At 39.4% G+C, this 22,500-nt stretch overlaps 1 protein-coding gene across 1 annotated transcript in view; it reads right to left on the minus strand.

Moving 5' to 3' along the window:
- Nucleotides 1-22,500, minus strand: part of LOC307266316 (exostosin-1) — a gene marked incomplete at both ends in the record, with an annotated part of 227,903 nt that overhangs the window by 3,786 nt on the left and 201,617 nt on the right. The window lies entirely within an intron of this gene.

Here is a 22,500-nt window from a genome sequence, read left to right on the forward strand (position 1 = left end):
CACACACACACACGCACGCACGCATGCACGCACACACGCACACACACACACACACACACACACACACACGCACACACACACAAACAAACACACACAGGGGAAAAATAGGTTAAAGAGGACCTATTATACTACTTTTCTGGTCTTAATTTCTTGTTTTACACTGCTATAGAGCAACCTGACACGAATCACATCACAAAAAACTATGTAGATTTTCGGGAAGCTCTTTCTCTTATTTTGGCGATCCAGCACGTCCTGTCAACACTTGAGTGTGTGTGCTTCGGCAATCTCCGCTCCCTCCGCCTGTGCATCGGCCATCTCCGCTACCCTCCCCCCCCTCCTGCAAACCCCACTCCGTTGTGATTGGTTACCTTCCTTCCGGAACACTTTCAGTGGCGGGAAGCGCGAGCATGGACCTATAAGGGCGCGAGGCAGACGCGAACAGGGAAGTGACAGCATTACCATACATGGAAACATCCGCGTGGTCACGTCACAAATTTTTATGCGACGTCACAAATTATGAAAGGGTAGACCGCTTTGAAGACGTGACTTCTCGACTGGCTAGAATAGTGTTTAGTGCTCTGCACAGACACCCCAGACGGTCAGCAGGGAATACTTCGAAATGCATGTAAGTCATTATTTGATAATTTAGTATTGTTAAGCATGACTATGAATCATCATAACAACGTTTCAACCCAGTATCACGGCAAGGCGTGTCATAGACACGCCGGTCCACCTCCCTGTGCGTGTCCCTCACAACGCCTTGCCTGACCAGGGCGTGTAGGTTACAGGCGGCCCCCCGCCCGTCTAAATGAACGGAGGAATAGCACCAACAGGGGGCGAGATGTTCTCCCAGCATTTAGTGAAATGTTTTCGTCGCCATTTTTAATATCTATTAATGCTATATTTTAGGACGGATTCACCATTAAACGTGTTTCTAATTACATTTCTAGCGAGAAATATACCTTTTACTTGCATAATCTTCAGTCAGTGAATGTGTCTGATCTTTAGTTTGATAGTTATTAGGAATATTTTATGGTCTCGCTTGCCACACGTTTCAATGACGTCAGGTTGCTAGGGAACATAGCGACGCTGCTATCGCTAAACAAGCAGCTCACATGTTTTCCGCTGTTGTGTTAATAAACTGTTACTTTATGTAACTTTTAATGATAGCATCTTATTAGAAACACATATATCTGAGTGCAAGGGTGACGTGTTGTTTAGATTTCTGACAGGTTAGCCTGCTGCATCCACATCTTTCTGTAAAGTTGTTAGCATTAGCTTAGCCCGGCCGAACAGGAAATGGTAACAGCAAGGAGGAAGAAGAAGCCTGCTCAGCCATCACGCCTGTTTACATTGCTGGAGGACCACCAACCTGCTACCAACAGGGGGCGATCACGGGGGTGACCATTGATGTCAATGTCAACATTACAGCTAGAACAAGCAAAGAAAAGATTAGCATCTTCCGACCTGGTAAGTTGAGCATGCGGCAGATGCTGTTTTAATTGATTAATATCTTTGTTTGAAAGGGGTTTTATAAGATTGTCCATTGATGTTGTCATGCTATGTATATTTATGTAGTGGTAAAATAGAAAGCAACTAATGATAGACTTAGTTAAAACTTAGGATAACGTCAACAAGTTCAACTATAGCCTGTTGCTTGATTGCTAACGTTAGCTGAAAGGCTATATATATATTTTTTTTAATTTTATTGAAACATTGTTGTGTACAAAGTCAGTTAAACATACATATGCTGACGGTTAATAAAACATAAACAGCATCTTTGTAAATGATCATTAGTTGTTTCTAAAAACAATTATATATATTTTCAGAGGACGATGCATAAAAAAAAGCATAATATATAACAATATTAAAGTACAAGCCTTAGGACAGCATAGTTTAAATAATCTGTTTAAATTATCTAAAAGGCTATTCCATTAAAAAAAATATATATATATATATCCATATAAAAATGTAATTATAGTAACATAGGGAATTAATAAAAATCTAAGCAGCATTAGATCATTTTTACAGGTTCATTTTCATCAAGCACTTCTTTTAATACACCTACTGTATGAGCACCTTTCTATCTCGGATGGAGAGGTGAGAATTGGAGAATTTTGTTTAATGAATCTGATATTTCTCAAATAGAATCAATAAATTAGGTGTCCGTATCAGCCTAGATAGTTGAAACTCTTTGAGGCTAACTAGGGTCACACCGGATGCGTTAGTGTTGCACAGCTTTGTTTATTTGGTTGGACACACCAGGCGCAAATAGGAGTGGACCAGCTTGCAGATCACAAGCTGGTATATCTGATGGGTTAGTAACAACGGCAGCAGATTACAATGCAATAACTGCTGTGTGTTTATCTACTTTTGATGTGCTTTCTCTTTCGGTTCCCTACAGGTCCAAATCCGCGCCCGGTGTTGCCTTAGCGCGTTGAAGCGCAGTCAGGGCCAGGTGATATGACGAATAATGCGTGTTTGCAGAGAAATGCATGCACCTCGCTGGAGCGCGCACACCTCCGATGAAAACAAACGGATGTTTTTATGAAGCTCTTTACAGCTTAGGCATCTTATGTTTTTGGCTGTTCTCATTCAAAACTTAGAATGTCAAACATATTGCACTCTCCTAGTCTGAAATAAGGGTGCAGGCATTATTCAGTCCATAATCGCTGACCAGGAGAGGAGATATGTCTGAAATGATCAGTGTTGACTCAGAGCAGTCTCAAATATAAGCTGTATAAGCTGTTTAGACCTTTAAAAACATCCCGCGAGGTGCATGCAATTCTCGGCAAGCACGCGTAATTCACAACTTCACCGTCAGCGATGATCTCGCCGTCTAGTCTATTATCTGAACGAGCCGCGCGCGAATTGGACGGAAACCACATTTGAAAAATACTTCAAAACATAATAAATATAGATGTCAGTGAGGTTTTAATGTGTTCATTCGAGCAGGTTAAGAGCAAAGGCTCGCTTCCTCTACTTAAATTCACGCTGGTTAATAAGAAGAAATAAAATACTTAATTAAATCTAATCAAAAGTAGTTGTCTGAGGTGAGGGCTTGCGATCTGCCAGCCAGTGTGTTCCTGGTGTGTGCAACCACATCCGGTGTGGCCCTAACGTTACACGACCCTTTTATTCTCATCGATCTTTATATTCAGTAAAGGTCATTGAGTCTTCATTATTTTATTGTAAGTGTGATCTATTCAGAAAAGGTCCATTTTAAAAATCGCTATTTGGTTGTAGCCTGCATTTAACCTAAACTATAATGTTTGTACTAGCTTAAGGCTTACACATCCCTAACAAAAGTTAATAATCGTGAATGATCATGTTGGCTTAACAATGTACTGATTTTATGTCAATAATTCAGCTAGGTTAAGTAGATATCAACTGTAATTCTGAATGAGACTAAACATGGATGGTTGAAGAGAAGGTCCATTAAGCATCATTTCACATTTCCTTGTAACAGTTCTGCATTTCTAACATAAGATTTCCTGGAAGTCTTGTTGCAAGATAAATAATAGTGTTTTCATTTTCCTCTGTTTTACAGATCCCGTCTTTTCCTGCTCTTAACTACCATGTCTTTAAATTCACTAAAAACAACGGCTCTTTTAAGAGCCACTCACTCACGCACGCACGCACTCACTCACTCACTCACTCACTCACTCACTCACTCACTCACTCACTCACTCACTCACTCACTCACTCACTCACTCACTCACTCACTCACTCACTCACTCACTGTCTGTCTGTCTGTCTGTCTGTCTGTCTGTCTGTCTGTCTGTCTGTCTGTCTGTCTGTCTGTCTGTCTGTCTGTCTGTCTGTCTGTCTGTCTGTCTGTCTGTCTGTCTGTCTGTCTGTCTGTCTGTCTGTCTGTCTGTCTCTCTCTGTGATAAAACATGCCAGGGAAGGGGTCGACGCACAGAAAGTGTGTAACATGTGGCACACAGTTAAATGTTGCATGCAAAAAATGCAAGGCATGTCTAACTGTACAACCATATAAGATGAGACTTGCCAAAAAAAATGGAGGACTTCAATCGGAAGCGGGAGAGCTGGGTCCAAGCCCACCACAAGAACCGGACGAGCTCTCACGTTCGGGACGAGGCTATCATGTTGGTATGCAACTGCATCCATTATTCTCATGAACTTCAGTTTTCATTTGTTGCTATACTTTTGCCCTTTACATTTAAATATTAACATTTTATTGTCTTCTCATATGTATTGTATATTTCAAGCTTGAGAAATTGCAGGCCCTTGGATGGAGGCCCGTTTTATTCCTGGCAAGACTTGGTAAAAGGCCAAATAACTGGGTCTCGGAAGTTTTTTCCCCTCTCTGCCATCTGTCTGAGACGTCTGTGGAGGGTCTGGAAAGGATGAAGGCACTGTTTGATGTCGTTATTCAAGGTAATTTTTTTTTAATTATTTATAAAAATAAATTAATATATTTTAAGCCATTGTTTCTCAACTCGTTGGTTGCCGTGAGGTAGCCTGTCGCCCCCGTCTGGAGCCAGGCCCATCAGAGATTGTTGTCGTTTTGGCCCATAGACTGTGTGATTTATGAAAGAGACATTTTTTTTTTGGTAAGCCTCTCCCTTAAAGTGATGCAAATATATAGGCTATATTACTTTAATAAATGTCTGCCTGTTTATTTAATGTTTCATATGGTTAAATTTAGATTGTTGAACTTTAGCATCACGTGCTTATAAAGTTTTAAAAGCATTTTAGTTGCACTTGTTGCATTACGTTTATATTATGTTTAACAGTGCATTAAAAGGCACAGTGTATTGCTGCACTTTAATTTCTAAACTGATTTGTATTGTTAAACTGGGGTCGGGACTTCATGTCTACGGAAAAGGGTGGGTTAGCGCTGTTTCCCAGTAAAATTATCAATAGACAAGTATAAGACTTGTTAAATGGCAGCATATTTCAATGTTTCTGTTTGACGTGTTACGTTTGACAAAACCATGCAGATAGGTTGCCTTTTCAAACTTACTGCTTTTACAAAGGCAATACACTGGATGGGAGCTTTTGATTCTGAAACAGCAAAGCAGAAAGTTATTACTCTTGATGTCACAAGCTTGATTCCCCCCATGATTGACAATTTCTACAAATATGGAGATTTTAATGATACACTTCAATTAGAAAAAGTGTGATTTACTTGTGAAACAAATCACAATTCCTCAACAAGCAACAAGCAAGCAATTAATCTCAAATATCTCTTCCACCTTACATCTCTGAGGACTTCCCTGAGCATTTATTTTTCGAGAAAGATGGTCCTACTAGGAGATATTGATTTATATGCATCGCATGTAAAAACGACACAAGTTTCACATATTTTATGCTGTAGGACGTCCTGTTGGTCGTAAGGCGTGTTCCCAACTGGCTTTTTGGGCATCCTGAGATGATGCAATTGCATAGTGAGTTCTGTCTGCCTAAGTTTAACACCTAATTTAAGATTTCAAGGGGTTCTATTTTGATGGCATGTCCTGCGACTTTGAGGCAATATAAATACCTCTCTCTCTGGCGAAAATTCTAGATTGGATCAAATCTTTGGTTCGTTAAAATGTGAAATCTGTGAGAAGCACCAAAGTGTGGACAAAATACAAAATGGTTTTATAGTCTGATGGGCATGGCAAAAAACCCAATACTGCATTTTTGTGCTGATACATCTTCACGTTCAAGTTTGTCGTTTATAGCACGGTCATGAAGCATGCTGGATGCTATTGCTGCAAACGTTATTTCGTCCACTGGGGAGACATCTTTTGGTACAGACAGTCGGGACCAATGTCAAATCGCACTTTCCGCCACTTCTGATCTTCAAAGGGGGTCAAAAGTTCTTTCAAGGAGTAAAATGTATTTAAAAAATAAAAAGTTTATGAAATACCAAAGGCCTTTCACATTGTCGGTGCTCGGGTCCTAACTAGTTAAAGTGTATAATTCTCTAAATAACTGTTCTACTCAAATGAAGGTTGGACCCCCCAAGAGACACCTGCTGCTGCCTCAACTAGGCCTCCACCCTGCCCTCCAGAGACACCTGCTGCTGCCTCAACTAGGCCTCCACCCTGCCCTCCAGAGACACCTGCTGCTGCCTCCTCAAATGCTCTTGAACAAGGTATGCAGAACAGGCAAAGGGAGCTACTGAATAAAAAGAGCCCCTTTTACACAGCCAGTGAAAGCCGGGAATATGCCGGCCTTTCGGCCCTCCGCCCTGCTGTATAAATGCGACAGTTGCGGAACGAGGGAAGAAAGGTGCGAGAGATTGTTCCGGGAATTTTACTACCTCGGGGGGTAGTAAGATTCCCGACACAATCAGTTCCGCCTCTCTGTTTAAATGCTCCAGCTTGTTGTTGCGGAACAGGGGGGCGTTTGACGTTCCATAGTCTACGTTCTAAACATGCGACCATGTTAGCAGTTGAAGGACGTGTGTTTAACATTAATCACGGCGGCCTGATGTCCCGTAAAAGTCACCAAATAAAAGGAATGGTGTATAATCTAGCTGATCATAAGGTCCGTTGCTCAATCCAAACCCCCGCGCTTCATTTTGCAGAGTGTATGAGTCTATTTCTGCCCAGGAGAAGTTGTACAATGGGAAAGCTAGGCTAGGCTAAGTAAGGGATAAAGTATAGCGAACGGGTCACTTGCTAGAAATAAAGACCGACAAGCTGAAGCAGGAGCCCGACGCAGGACGACGAGTTGAAAGTACTGTTAACGGTGTACATTACATACAATTACCGTTGCAAAAAAAGTACAGATGTCTGGACAGCAACTGCGATGGCTGCCTTCATTTTGATGGAGATTTTGATAGTGGAAAATTCCTGTTGTAGCTACATGTCCACATTCCTGATTCACCAGGAGGTGTTAAGGGACTATGTACCATTTTTTATTTTCGGGGTAGGTAACTGCAGTCCATTCTTTAGCATAGGAAATCTGGACGAGCGTAAAATTGAATGGGCAATACTGGCAAAGCAGATGAAACATGTTTATGCCTGTTGAAAGACTTTTAAATTACTTGTACTGGGTTACATTCGTACTGTGGCCATGCACGATTTGAAAATTATTTTATATTATACTTCATCTAGTTTACTGCAGCTGCTCTCCTCCTCGTGTGTGTTTTTGTTTTGAGAGAGTTGATCCCCACTAACCCTCCAACCAACAAAAAGTGAAAATATTCAGTTATTGATTTTACAATACGTTTTCATTATTAGCTGCAATGCTAGGCTCCAAATGGGGAAACCATGGTGAAACATTTTTAGTGTTTTGATTTTGTCACATCTGTGTTTGTTTTTTGTTTGTTTTTTCAAAACAGTGATAACCCCATGAAGAGGCGTCTCTTTGACCAGGTCATGCTAGTCGGGTGTTTGGAATAGGAGAAATCGATCGCCGTGAAGTAAATGACCCAGCATTGTCAGTATCTGAGAAAGAGGAGCTCTAGAACCACAGTATGTTCCACAAATACCTAATTTATATAACGGGATGTACATGAAGTGTGGGGTGCTGATGCTGTTAAGGTTAAGCCCAGTTTCAAAACGTTGCAGTCTAGCTAGTTTCAAGTTGTTCCGTCGCAAATATTTAGTGTAAACTGGCCTTAGATTGCCTGATGTCAAAATCACTTTTTGTCAAAATCAGTGAATATCTCATTCTCCTCAAGATCTGCTAACTGTCAGTACTGTGTGCACTGAAAAGAAAAAAACTTCTGCTAATACACAGCCTAGGCTCTGTAAACTGGTATGTAAACAAAGGGGCCACCGTAGCTAGCAACATGCCGGTTTACATAACCTAGCCTGTGTATTAAAGGTGCAGTGTGTAATATGACATCATCAAGAAAGTTCTACAAAGTTCTTGAATGCAACGCTCCCTGGGTAACCCCAACCCTTTCGAATAATAACAGAAGCTACAGTGGAACAAGAACAATTCTAAATTTTAAACAATGCACCTGATGACATTCCAACTATGACACTTTCAAGATGGCGGCACTAGGCCTTGGTCCAAAATATACAGAAATATGGACATATATCAGACCCTTTCTAAGGGGAAAAAAAATTATTCAAACCTTTTTTTTCAGCTATTATGCACTAAATTAAATGTACTTATGGATATTATAATTATTTTCTACAAAATCTGCTGGGAAATATAACCCAATATTCTACACACTGCAGGTTTAACTCCAGATTTTTCGCTGATTTTGGCAACAAGCATTCTCCAGAATCTCTGAGTCCACCAGTAAAGCATGTTAAGTCTGATTGTTTATTAAAAGCTGAATAGTAATTAATTTTTCTATCTTTTTTCCTACACTTTTTACTTTAGCTACTTCCAGAGAGCTCGCAGAAGAGGGACATAAAGGACTGCACTGCTGTGTTTTACAGAAGAAACACATTCTACAGAGGAAACTGGGCACAGGGACCAGCACCTACACACTTGTTGTCACAGATCCTTATTTTCTCATGTTGGCTCAAGATATCAACAATTGTGAAGAGAGCAAACAGGACAAGAGCAGAAGAGAATTCTCAGAGGAAAAATTGTAAAAAGATAAAACCGGAGAGCTGATAGCTTAGATTGTTTCACGTTTTCTCTTTATTAGTATTAGTTGGGTTTAGGTAATGGAAGTCCTAGATCCGACAGTCCAATGCGTGGCTCCATCTTTTCTTTTCTTTTAACCAGTCCTCTAGACACTTGTTTAATAAATTGTATTGTATTATTTAATAAAACTTAAATTTGGTTTCTGTGTCTTTAATCTTATATATTGCTGGTCACTAAGCACCAGCCAAACAGTGTTTTGGGGAGGTAACAGGCATGTGTTCACTGTAATGTGAAAAGAAACAGATGGTATTGCTAAATTTCATACTTTACCTGTTGCAAATGGACAAGTAGATGACTTTTGGGGGGTTTTGTATGTAAAATCTATTTAAGACATTACTATTATTATAATAAGCAGTCTGGTTGTCTCTAACATAGCAACATTTGCTCAAAGTTGTATTTTATCTGGTGAAATGTATCCTTGGCATGAAAACATACCCTACATGTCAGTAGGCATAACCCGTTGCCTCTTGTGTTTGTAACCTACTTGCAGCTATACTCAATGCTTTAAACTCAATTTATGCTGAAATAATATACAATTGTCAATTTATCGAATATTAAGTCATGGCAGCATTAGGGTTATCACGTGTCTCATTTACAACTTACAAACAAAATTATTGAGAGACCACTCAAATTTTCCAAGACTTCCAATTTGTTTTGATAAATGAAAGTGGACCAGTGGATGAGAGGGAAGAAGAGATGAGGATGAAGAGAAAAACATGCAGAGGGAGACTTTCCATGAATTAATATAGAGATGCTGATTTTCATTTTCATTTGTCTCCATTGGGTTGTTATGGACGCTGAAAGTACATTCACGTTATTTTCATTTCCAACTCCAAAACATGAACATTTCCTAACTCTAAACGTAAGTTTAGGGCAACAGTTGTCCTTCAATACCGAGAATACATTTCATTCTTGTTTATTGTTTACTTTTACCAAGGAAGAAGTAATAGACACACAACAATAAATGCCCGGGCAGTGGGATTCCTCCGCTGTACTACCAAGAGGCATGTGGACGATTTCCGCGAGGCGGGCCACCAGGCGACTTCCGCCGGGCATAGTTTTGGCGGAACTAGCGCGTTCGGCTACGGTTTTAACACTTCTGCCCAAAATATCTTAAGTAGACAACATATCAACCTTTTTTTAAGTGAGATGAAATTGCTTTAGTGTTGTAATGAAATCGGCTTCGCTAAATATGTCATATATGATCAAATACATCTATTTTATCGCAACCTTAATTTGCAAACAACCAGAACTACTGACCCAAATTCCCCATTTCTACAATACCAGCCAACATGTCACAAACACACTATTATTTGTACTAGTTTTGTAATGTAGATCTTATATTGCAGTGTATCAACAAGTTCGGCAGTCGCTACAGTTCATGTCTGTAACAGATAAGTTATATATTTAGTACACAAATATTTTATCCCAAGCCTAGCTCGAAAACGAGAAAAACTACAACTATGGCTAACTACAGTATTTGAGTGCATGACGCATCGCTGGGAAATGTAGTTTTATAAAAAGATTTATTTTTTTTCATAAATTGGAACTTTAATTATTCTAAATTGAGAGTACTGTGAGGTGTTTCATGTGATGCTTCACACATGTATGTAATCAGATATAAACTATCTTATAATTAAATGGTTGAAATGTTATTTAAACTATAAATTACCCAAATTTTATATTACCCCTAGGTGTGTATTATATCACATTATAGCCTAGGCCTGGACATTTCCATAACTGTTAGTTCCATGTCTGTACAACCTTTTGAAGCTGAATTATGAGCTTTCAATCATGCTCTAAGGTCAAGGTTCAAAGGTCAGTAATTCTGAGTAGGAGCCCAGTAGAATCCTCACACTGACATAATGTTACATTGTAGGTCGAGACCTTTCCAACGATATATTTTGTTTACCTCTAAGACAAAGATTTAAAATTTCTCATTTCATGGACACAGAATCTCAAGCCTATTAAAGCCTACGCTTCAGACAGTGTCTGTGTGTATCCATAAAATGTGAAATATTTTCAATAGATAGAGATGGTAAATGATAGACAGAGTTGATAGATAGATGTATAGAGATGATAGGTCGATTGATTATTCTGTCCCCTGTCAGATTATCCCCCTCAAAGTGCTATGGAGTTTTAACAAAATGCAACCTACAGTTGGAAAGGCCTCGAACTGGAGAGTAACACGTCACTATGAATAGCCTACATGTTTCCTGTTTTGAAATACGGAGGAGAAGGAGATGATGTGGCCCTTTTTTAATCCACTGCCCATGTTTAGGGGATGATGTCTACTGTCTCATTTTGCTTTATTTGTATTTATATATTTTAAGATTTTACATTGGAGGGACAAATAAACAGATGAGACATATTGCTGCAGACTATTGCTGGAAAAATGGAAAGAGCTCACGCTTTTCTTATTTCTTAAAATAAGCCCTCCTATTGATAGCCTATTTTATAGGCCCTACTTGTGGATTTTGTGACATGATGGTAATATGATTTAAGGGAATCTCAATGTGTGAAGTGAAGGTGTTTGTCTAATTTAGTTTTTATTGCTTAGGCCTTAGCCTGTCCTGTACTGCAGGGAAAGACGACGTCAATGATGTAAATGAACACATAGACAGACAACTCAGGATGTTGAGAAAAAATGACCACATACAGTCCCCTCCATAAGTATCAGACCAGTGAGGCCAATTCCTTTATTTTTGCTGTAGACTGGAAACATTTGGGTTTGACACCAAAAGATGAATATGAGACAATAGTTCAACATTTCAGCTTTCATTTCCAGGTATTTACATCTGGATCTGATACACAACTTAGAAGATAGCATTATTTGAAACGGAACGCCACATTTTTAGGCGAGCAGAAGTATTGGAACAGATAGACTTTAAATAAATTAAAGTGAATACAACGTAATATTCTGACGCAAATCCTTTGCTTGCAATAACTGCATCAAGCCTGTGACCCATTGACATCACCAAACTTTTGCATTCTTCTTTTATGATGCTTTTCCAGGCTTTTACCGCAGCCTCTTTCAGTTGCTGTTTGTGTAAGGGGGTAACTCTCTTAAGTCTCCTCTTTGGCAGGTAAAATGCATGCTCTATAGGGTTTAAGTCTGGAGATTGACTTGGCCAGTCTAAAACCTTCCACTTTGTGCCCCTGATTAACTCCTTTGTTGTGTTTTGGGTCATTATCTTGCTGCATGATGGAGGATCTTCCAATCAGTTTGGTTGCATCTTTTCTTAAATTGGCAGACAAAATGTTTCTGTAGACTTAGAGTTAATTTTGCTGTTGCCATCATGTGTTACATCATCAATGAAGAATAATGAGCCTCTGTTGTCTGTACATTAGGCCTACGTGTATTGTATGCCCTTAGTTATAATTCAGTTAAGTGCTATATGAACTAAGTTTATTATTATTGAATAGGCTACAGACAAATAGACGAGATGGCACAGAGAAGACACAATTCTATAGGTATAGCCCCCCCCAGCCCCCCACTTTAGGCTACGTAAGTGGCAGGATGAGGGCAATACATAACTGGGCTATGGCAAAAAATAGTTTGAGAAAGGCTGGTCTAGATAAATATAGCCTAGCTATTTTTGCCAAATGTTGGTCGAACCAGTCGCCTAGCCAGCCTACAACACCCACAAGGCCTTTCGGTAACCGACATTATCCCTACAGAATCGAGGGGATATTGATGGCATTACGAACAACCTATCGTTTTGTAGAGTTGTAGAGGAAACATTCGTGTTGTGAAAAATGTTAAGTATATCAATAACAAAATCTCATCATGGGAATTCACTTCCGGTCTACGCATTTGCAGTTCAGCGCCACATTTACCTCTGCAAGTGACGTAGCCTAATTAACATTTATTTATTTATTTTTTATAATAAACAAATTCATAGTCTAAATTATTGAGTTAATTAAGTAAAAAAGGGAAGTTTAATATTAACAATATTGGTTGATTGAAATAAATGGGGGAAGAAAAATTAAATGACTACTGAAAGGTTCAATGCCTATACTAGCCTTGGATGTTTGTACTTGTGTACTATTACATCTACATTGTAGACAGAAAGCATCTGAACTAAATGGCAATAACTGGTTCATCGCTCCCTTAGGCATTACCTTACCTTGTCCCAGGTTTTTCATTCCACAGCCCTGGCATAAAATGTCAGATCATTCAATTATGATGATACCAGAATATATTTCACATAGTCATTTTTGTAAGCAAGAAGTATGCTTCTTTTCCCCCGGTTGTTGACTTAAAACCTTGAACTTATTAAAAGCGAACATCAACATGGATATTGACAGTGTGGAAAATGCGTCCGGCCGACGGCCTTCGTTCTCTAATGGGATTGTACACTATTCTTTTCCAGTAGGCCTAGATGGCTGGAGAATTTAACAACCAACTGTGTGATAAACATATATTAATTAAACAAAAATATCCAAACTTAATAAATTCAATTAATGCCTGTTGGGGCTAATGGTGACTCAATAACTACTTGACCCCTCTCTTTGGCATCATCTTACATTGGGTGTCATTCCAGTCATTCCACCAAGCATAATACATTTAGATCATGTGCCTGTACATGAAGATAAGTGTTAAGACAGGGAACAAATTGGATTGCAGCAAGAGCAGGATGCAAGATGAAGTAGACTGATGTATGTAACACTTAGTAAAATGTCTTGTAGTAAAGAATGATATAAATAATTGGTGGCTTAATCTAAATATTCCAATAGAAAATAAAATCACTAAATGCTTATGTTTTTGCAAAAGTGCACCCATTTAGTACTTCAATTGACCAATTGTAGACATCAAATCAAATCATAAAAATCAAGTGTATTGGAACAGTACCAGAAAAAGTAAAGACGTATTTCAAAGTTAGTTATTTCCCAAAGGTTTTAGAATGTAGTTACATAAAAGAATGAACTCAATTCAATCAATTCAATTATCTTTATGTAGCACAACATCAAAACAGAAATCAAATAGAGGATGTCCAGAACAAACTCTTAAATGTACAGACAACAAAAAGGAACAACTACACCAACAAGGAACGACTGATGGAGCCTCTGGTCGGGTGGTCATCCTTCTAAACTGGATGGGTCTAGAGAAAGGACAGGGTTAGAGGCACAGCAAGAGAGGGTTAGGAGATAAAGATGGGGGAGAGAGGGAGACACAATAATAATAACATTAGTAATTGACTAATAGCACCCACAGCCGCTGCTTTGCGTCAGAGGAGAAGGCAACCGTGCTACTATAAGTAGCACCCCCACCGTATTTACTGTTAAAGTGCTCCGAATCATTCTTAGTCCCCTCACCTGAGACCGCTTTGCCTTGGGAGACCAGGGGCCTATTGCATAAAACTAAGATAAGGGATTAACCTAGGATATTTCGGTTATCCTGGCTTGCGTGAGCCATGATCCGGTTGCATAAAAGCAGAGGGACATAAGTTACCATGGAGATTTATCATTTAAATTAAATTATATAAATTATAATAATGTATGTGATAGTCTGTTCATATTGCAGGCTATATTTAACAATTGATTATCGATGGCAGATGACGTTGCAACTGTGGTTCAAAGAAATTCAATTTGTACTTATAACCATATACAGGTGCATCTAAAACAACATTGAATATCAACGAAAAGTTCCTTTTTTCAGTAATTTAATTCAAAAAGTGAAACCTAAATATATTGTAGATTCATTACACATGAAGTGAAATTAATCTAGAATAAACATACTTTCCAGAAGGTCGACACTTCTGTATTATAAATCCTTTTTTTTATTGGTTTTATGTAATATTCTAATATTTTGAGATACTGGATTTTTTATTCCATGATCAATCAATCATCCAAAAAAGGCCTTACATGAGTAATGAATCTATGAAAGTTACACTTTTTGAATGGACTTTCCATGATATTCTATTTTTCAGATGCACCTGCAGACTGCTCACTGTCAACTATTTTATCATTAATCAACACAGGGGCATCAAGATCATTTAGCAGAGAATACAGGTGGTCTATGAAATGAACAGCCCCCTCACATACAGTTTAAACTAGCAAGGCATTGTGGGAAAATGGGCAGTCTTTTCCATTTTTCCATCATAAATATGTGTTCGATCTCTGGGTCTACTTCTGAAAGCTGTGGGCTGGCACTTAACAGAATGACTTACACCTGGCTTGACAAAGTGGCCCCTTTTCATCCTGGATTGGCATTTATGCAACTGACTAATCCAAATTGCCCAGGCTAGACTTTGTCAAGGCTGGCTTTATCAATCATCCTGGATGTCTGAATTCCACTTTTATGCAACAGGCCCCAGGAGCACTAGGCTCCAGACAACACAGCCCTCAAGTTCATAGGGACACACAAACCTCTCCACCATGATAAGGTGATGGTTCCCAGAGAGGAAGACCAAAGGGTGAAAATGAAGCATGTCTCACTTTAAGGTGATGACCTAAAGTTTGAAGTGTTTCTGTTGGGGAGACACAGGAGTAAATAATCAAGTCTGAGATGCTTACAGTCTAGACAGGGGGTTGGATATGGTCTGGCTAATTAAGTTGGTGATGAGTCTGAAGCACCCATGTCCTGAGTTAAAGACCGCACAGCTGCAGCGTGACAAATACGAGGTTGCTCCTCTGATAGTCTAATGGCGCTTTTCCACTGCATGGTATCAGCTCAACTCAACTGAACTTGCATTTTTGGCATTTTCACCGCAAAAACATGGTGCCTGGTCCCTGTTAGCGGCTTGTTTTTTGGTATCACCTCGCTCTAGGTTCCAAGCGAGCTGAGCCGATGCTAAAAGGTGACGCCGGCAGACTGCCAGCCACTGATTGGCCAGAGACTACCAGCTTCATTCTGTTATATTTGCTCCCAAACTCTCAGGGACTTTACGAGTGTATTCTGTCTCGCAACGTGTAGCCGTCTCTGGCTCTCTTTCATTTGATTTAATTGCATCACAGATCCGAAAAAACATAATGAAATTTCCATATATTCGCCAAGCTCACCCAGTTGTGTTGGTTGTTGGGGATGTTACTTTAAACATACTGTACACGACACAAGACGAGACATGTAGGGCAGATAGCCTATAGTAGTCAGCTGGGACAGAAATTATAGCAAGCGATTACATTATAAGCCTTGGACTGCACTGATTACCTCAATAAAATATTCAGGCTGAGATACGGCTTACATTTGCAAACACGTATCCTGAAACAAGTGCAAAACATACAACTTTATGATGCCCGTATTAACGTGCATAGGGATGTACGTGGCGCATCCCGGATTCCCAACAGCTGACTGAGTGGCCGAGTCACACATCGGAACACCAATCCTCCTTTTTAATGGCCCGTCGCAATATTCTTATACTTCTTTTAGCAAACAGATACAAGGGTATGGTATGGCTTTAATTTGACATACCTTGTTAACTCCTTAATCTGGCTTTGTAGCCAATCCATTTGGTGTTAATTGATCAAAACAGCAATATAAAATACATTACCACACTGGATGTTGTTAACAAATGTGTTCCTCTGGCTCCCAGGAGTTTTTCTACCTCATCCCACTGTGAGACACACAGAAAAACATCATTAGGATAACATTGATATTAAGTGTTTGGGACAAATAGCACTATGGTGGCAGAACCTCTCACATACATGGAATCTTCAGTCATGTATGTAATTAGTCTTGTTTTTCATAATCCTAGATTTTAATAATCAGTGTCAGTTAGAACATGTTATCCACATACTATAATTTGTATATATTATATAATTTTAATTGCATGAGAACATGCATTCCCCTGCCTATTTTTGTGGATGGAACAAAGACTAACTCAGACAGAGTAACTGAGTTACCTAGAAAAGCATGATAAAAGTGCAAAATGGCATACAACGTTTTGAACAAATTGGAAACATTATATTGCTATTGCAGAGAGGGTAATTATAGTTGTGTAATGTTTAAATTATATCCAATGCACTACACTGACCAAACGCCTTACTGTCAGTTTTTCCCAAGCCAAAGAATCTAAAGTAAATTAAAATTCAGAAAACACTCACCATCTAGAGCAAGGATGACACTGCACTAAGACCTCGGCACAGCCCTTAGCGGCGAGAGGAAAAAAGAAGATTAAATGAATCGCTCTCCCCCCTGAGAATTTTTTTTATCAAAATGAATGCTAAATGTAAAATACCAAACATGAGCCTGGTTCAAAAGCAAAACAAACTCAAGGTTTATCTCTGAACTCTAAGTTGACAAACCCAGAAATGAGGAAGTCAATAGAAACTTGTGAGTTTTCAGTTGTCGGAATTTTAGAGGAGCACCTGTGCATGGCATAGAGGATGTCCAGAACAAACACTTAAATGTACAGACAAAAAAACATGGCAACCAGGGGCAAAACGCCCCCCTCATGCATCTAAACATCCAATCGCCAATATAAGCAAGTTAGAGGGATAAAAACAGTCAACAGAAAAATGATGTCTGCAAGCTTTGCTTCACACTTTCACCTACGCAGATGGAAACAAACACTACTGATATGATACTAATATGAGCAGCTTTCCAGCTTCACTGTCTGCAGGAGACTGAGCAGGAAAACAGACCATCAGTAAGAAACATTTAAAAAGCCGATCATACCTGTTCAACAGGGATGTGGAAACGTTCATTACAAAATACTTTGCAGTCCCTTTCTGTCGTTAGAGATGCAGGCTTTTGTCACCTAATGATAACACTAGATGTGTTACACTGTGCCATCTCGCACATTTTAATTGCACCTAAGTATGTCCCGACCTTTATGAAACAACGAGCAAAAACATTGAAGACAAACTGGCTAAAGCACATAGCCTAGCACTGCAGATAGTTGGACCCCCCATGTAGAAAAGCCCCAAAGTCAATGTTACTGTCATTATGCTTAGAGCTTTTATTATATTGCCTTTACTGTGGATGATTTGTTGTTCAGCAATAATGTTATAATCACTATCAGTGTGGAGGGACGTCAGTCAGCCGAGCGTTTGTATAAAGGATTTGCTTTTTCCTTTCTCTCTCACCAAGTAACCCAATCCAGGCTTGCACACTTACTATAGCCTTGGTCTTTTATTTTCAGTACCTGCATGTATTTAGATAGCCTTTTATTATTTAAAATGGCTTGTGGAATTGGACGACCATCCGAATCCCTCTCCACCCATTTCACTTTTGCTTCTTTGCCCTTTGCCTCGTTTTCCTGCCCGACAAAAAGTCATTGTTTGATGACACTTTGTAATTGAGCCATAAAAAGCAGTATGAAGAAAAATATTAAGACAAAAACATGGGGATGAACAATATCAATGCAAGATAACTGTCTCAATAAAAACTGACACTCACTTTTCTCACTTTTTCTCGAGCAAGAAATATGTCAGCCAGGAACATAGCCTACTCTGCCTTGCCTCTGTCCTGGTGATTAGCCATTTCAACAGTGCTTAATAAAGAAAGCATGAACAGCATGATTAGAAGAAGAAAAAATGAGAACACAGTGTAGGTGGATTTAGGCATGGTAAAGTCAAAGTCAAAGAGCATGCATGTTTGGACAGTGAGTTGGGTGAAGGATAGAAATAATATAAGATAAATAAGATAATAAGAAAACAAAGTACACATACTTACTTGGAGCCAGTGGCTTCTCCAGACAGACAGACAGACAGACAGACAGACAGTGAGTGAGTGAGTGAGTGAGTGAGTGAGTGAGTGAGTGAGTGAGTGAGTGAGTGAGTGAGTGAGTGAGTGAGTGAGTGAGTGAGTGAGTGAGTGAGTGAGTGAGTGAGTGAGTGAGTGAGTGAGTGAGTGAGTGAGTGATTGAGTGAGTGAGTGAGTGAGTGAGTGAGTGAGTGAGTGAGTGAGTGAGTGAGTGAGTGAGTGAGTGAGTGAGTGAGTGGCTCTTAAAAGAGCCGTTGTTTTTAGTGAATTTAAAGACATGGTAGTTAAGAGCAGGAAAAGACGGGATCTGTAAAACAGAGGAAAATGAAAACACTATTATTTATCTTGCAACAAGACTTCCAGGAAATCTTATGTTAGAAATGCAGAACTGTTACAAGGAAATGTGAAATGATGCTTAATGGACCTTCTCTTCAACCATCCATGTTTAGTCTCATTCAGAATTACAGTTGATATCTACTTAACCTAGCTGAATTATTGACATAAAATCAGTACATTGTTAAGCCAACATGATCATTCACGATTATTAACTTTTGTTAGGGATGTGTAAGCCTTAAGCTAGTACAAACATTATAGTTTAGGTTAAATGCAGGCTACAACCAAATAGCGATTTTTAAAATGGACCTTTTCTGAATAGATCACACTTACAATAAAATAATGAAGACTCAATGACCTTTACTGAATATAAAGATGGATGAGAATAAAAGGGTCGTGTAACGTTAGGGCCACACCGGATGTGGTTGCACACACCAGGAACACACTGGCTGGCAGATCGCAAGCCCTCACCTCAGACAACTACTTTTGATTAGATTTAATTAAGTATTTTATTTCTTCTTATTAACCAGCGTGAATTTAAGTAGAGGAAGCGAGCCTTTGCTCTTAACCTGCTCGAATGAACACATTAAAACCTCACTGACATCTATATTTATTATGTTTTGAAGTATTTTTCAAATGTGGTTTCCGTCCAATTCGCGCGCGGCTCGTTCAGATAATAGACTAGACGGCGAGATCATCGCTGACGGTGAAGTTGTGAATTACGCGTGCTTGCCGAGAATTGCATGCACCTCGCGGGATGTTTTTAAAGGTCTAAACAGCTTATACAGCTTATATTTGAGACTGCTCTGAGTCAACACTGATCATTTCAGACATATCTCCTCTCCTGGTCAGCGATTATGGACTGAATAATGCCTGCACCCTTATTTCAGACTAGGAGAGTGCAATATGTTTGACATTCTAAGTTTTGAATGAGAACAGCCAAAAACATAAGATGCCTAAGCTGTAAAGAGCTTCATAAAAACATCCGTTTGTTTTCATCGGAGGTGTGCGCGCTCCAGCGAGGTGCATGCATTTCTCTGCAAACACGCATTATTCGTCATATCACCTGGCCCTGACTGCGCTTCAACGCGCTAAGGCAACACCGGGCGCGGATTTGGACCTGTAGGGAACCGAAAGAGAAAGCACATCAAAAGTAGATAAACACACAGCAGTTATTGCATTGTAATCTGCTGCCGTTGTTACTAACCCATCAGATATACCAGCTTGTGATCTGCAAGCTGGTCCACTCCTATTTGCGCCTGGTGTGTCCAACCAAATAAACAAAGCTGTGCAACACTAACGCATCCGGTGTGACCCTAGTTAGCCTCAAAGAGTTTCAACTATCTAGGCTGATACGGACACCTAATTTATTGATTCTATTTGAGAAATATCAGATTCATTAAACAAAATTCTCCAATTCTCACCTCTCCATCCGAGATAGAAAGGTGCTCATACAGTAGGTGTATTAAAAGAAGTGCTTGATGAAAATGAACCTGTAAAAATGATCTAATGCTGCTTAGATTTTTATTAATTCCCTATGTTACTATAATTACATTTTTATATGGATATATATATATATATTTTTTTTAATGGAATAGCCTTTTAGATAATTTAAACAGATTATTTAAACTATGCTGTCCTAAGGCTTGTACTTTAATATTGTTATATATTATGCTTTTTTTTATGCATCGTCCTCTGAAAATATATATAATTGTTTTTAGAAACAACTAATGATCATTTACAAAGATGCTGTTTATGTTTTATTAACCGTCAGCATATGTATGTTTAACTGACTTTGTACACAACAATGTTTCAATAAAATTAAAAAAAAAATATATATAGCCTTTCAGCTAACGTTAGCAATCAAGCAACAGGCTATAGTTGAACTTGTTGACGTTATCCTAAGTTTTAACTAAGTCTATCATTAGTTGCTTTCTATTTTACCACTACATAAATATACATAGCATGACAACATCAATGGACAATCTTATAAAACCCCTTTCAAACAAAGATATTAATCAATTAAAACAGCATCTGCCGCATGCTCAACTTACCAGGTCGGAAGATGCTAATCTTTTCTTTGCTTGTTCTAGCTGTAATGTTGACATTGACATCAATGGTCACCCCCGTGATCGCCCCCTGTTGGTAGCAGGTTGGTGGTCCTCCAGCAATGTAAACAGGCGTGATGGCTGAGCAGGCTTCTTCTTCCTCCTTGCTGTTACCATTTCCTGTTCGGCCGGGCTAAGCTAATGCTAACAACTTTACAGAAAGATGTGGATGCAGCAGGCTAACCTGTCAGAAATCTAAACAACACGTCACCCTTGCACTCAGATATATGTGTTTCTAATAAGATGCTATCATTAAAAGTTACATAAAGTAACAGTTTATTAACACAACAGCGGAAAACATGTGAGCTGCTTGTTTAGCGATAGCAGCGTCGCTATGTTCCCTAGCAACCTGACGTCATTGAAACGTGTGGCAAGCGAGACCATAAAATATTCCTAATAACTATCAAACTAAAGATCAGACACATTCACTGACTGAAGATTATGCAAGTAAAAGGTATATTTCTCGCTAGAAATGTAATTAGAAACACGTTTAATGGTGAATCCGTCCTAAAATATAGCATTAATAGATATTAAAAATGGCGACGAAAACATTTCACTAAATGCTGGGAGAACATCTCGCCCCCTGTTGGTGCTATTCCTCCGTTCATTTAGACGGGCGGGGGGCCGCCTGTAACCTACACGCCCTGGTCAGGCAAGGCGTTGTGAGGGACACGCACAGGGAGGTGGACCGGCGTGTCTATGACACGCCTTGCCGTGATACTGGGTTGCAACGTTTATAGGTCATAAAAGTCAAAAAGCATCATAGGTCCTCTTTAAGGAATTAGGTTTAAAGTGTGTTTATCTGTGCTGTTCAAGCTATAGTGAGTGAGTAAATTCTGTTGCACCCATGAGGAATTCTGAGTAATCACAACAACACTGTTTGTGCATCTACATGAGGTAAAGCCTCTAGTGATCGCGCGGATTGATTTTATTCCTTCTGCTGTACGTCCAAGTTTTTCTTAGCAGTAGAATCAACAACTGAAACATTTCTTGGGATTTTTCAGAGCTCCTGCACCAGTGTCGGGGGGACAGCAACACCAGTAACCAGCATTCATTAATATTAAAAAAAGTTACGCACTGTATCTTTAAAGCTTCACATTCTGTTTAGTTTTGTATGGGTGCTGTGCTGCACCCTCAGCAGCATGGGAGCACTAGATCACTGTCAACTCTGTTACCTCCCTGCCAAGGTCTGCGGCTGTCCTTCTCTCACTCACACACACACACACACACACACACACACACACACACACACACACACACACACACACACACACACACACACACACACACACACACACACACACACACACACATATACACACACACACACACACACACACACATGTGCGCCCATACGCACGCACACACACACACACACACGCACGCACACACTTTCATCTACAGTCCCTTTTCACTTGCTGACTCAGTTTTCCGCCTTTCGTTGGCATTTAGGATTTTAAATAACAAAAGGAATAAACAGTCGCATTGAGCTCTCTAACAATAGAATAATGAAAAAGCTGATTATCTAAGCGACACGGTGCTTCAAATCCCTTTGGTGAGAAACACTCAATTTATACACACACACACACACACACACACACACACACACACACACACACACACACACACACACTCAAGCAACACTCAATTTACTTCTCCAACTAATACTATAGAATGTATTCTCTTTTCTTTCGGCTTTGTGTTTATGACGAGTGGTGGAGAAACATCGTATTATTCCATTTCCCTTTCTGTTACTCCACAACAAAATACAATGGCTGATGAGAGATGACTTTTAACGTGGTTCCGTAACTTGTTAGTTCAAATTAAAAAGAT

This window comes from Ammodytes marinus (assembly GCF_949987685.1).
Source record: "Ammodytes marinus genome assembly, chromosome: 19".
In the NCBI taxonomy this organism is placed as follows: domain Eukaryota; kingdom Metazoa; phylum Chordata; class Actinopteri; order Uranoscopiformes; family Ammodytidae; genus Ammodytes; species Ammodytes marinus.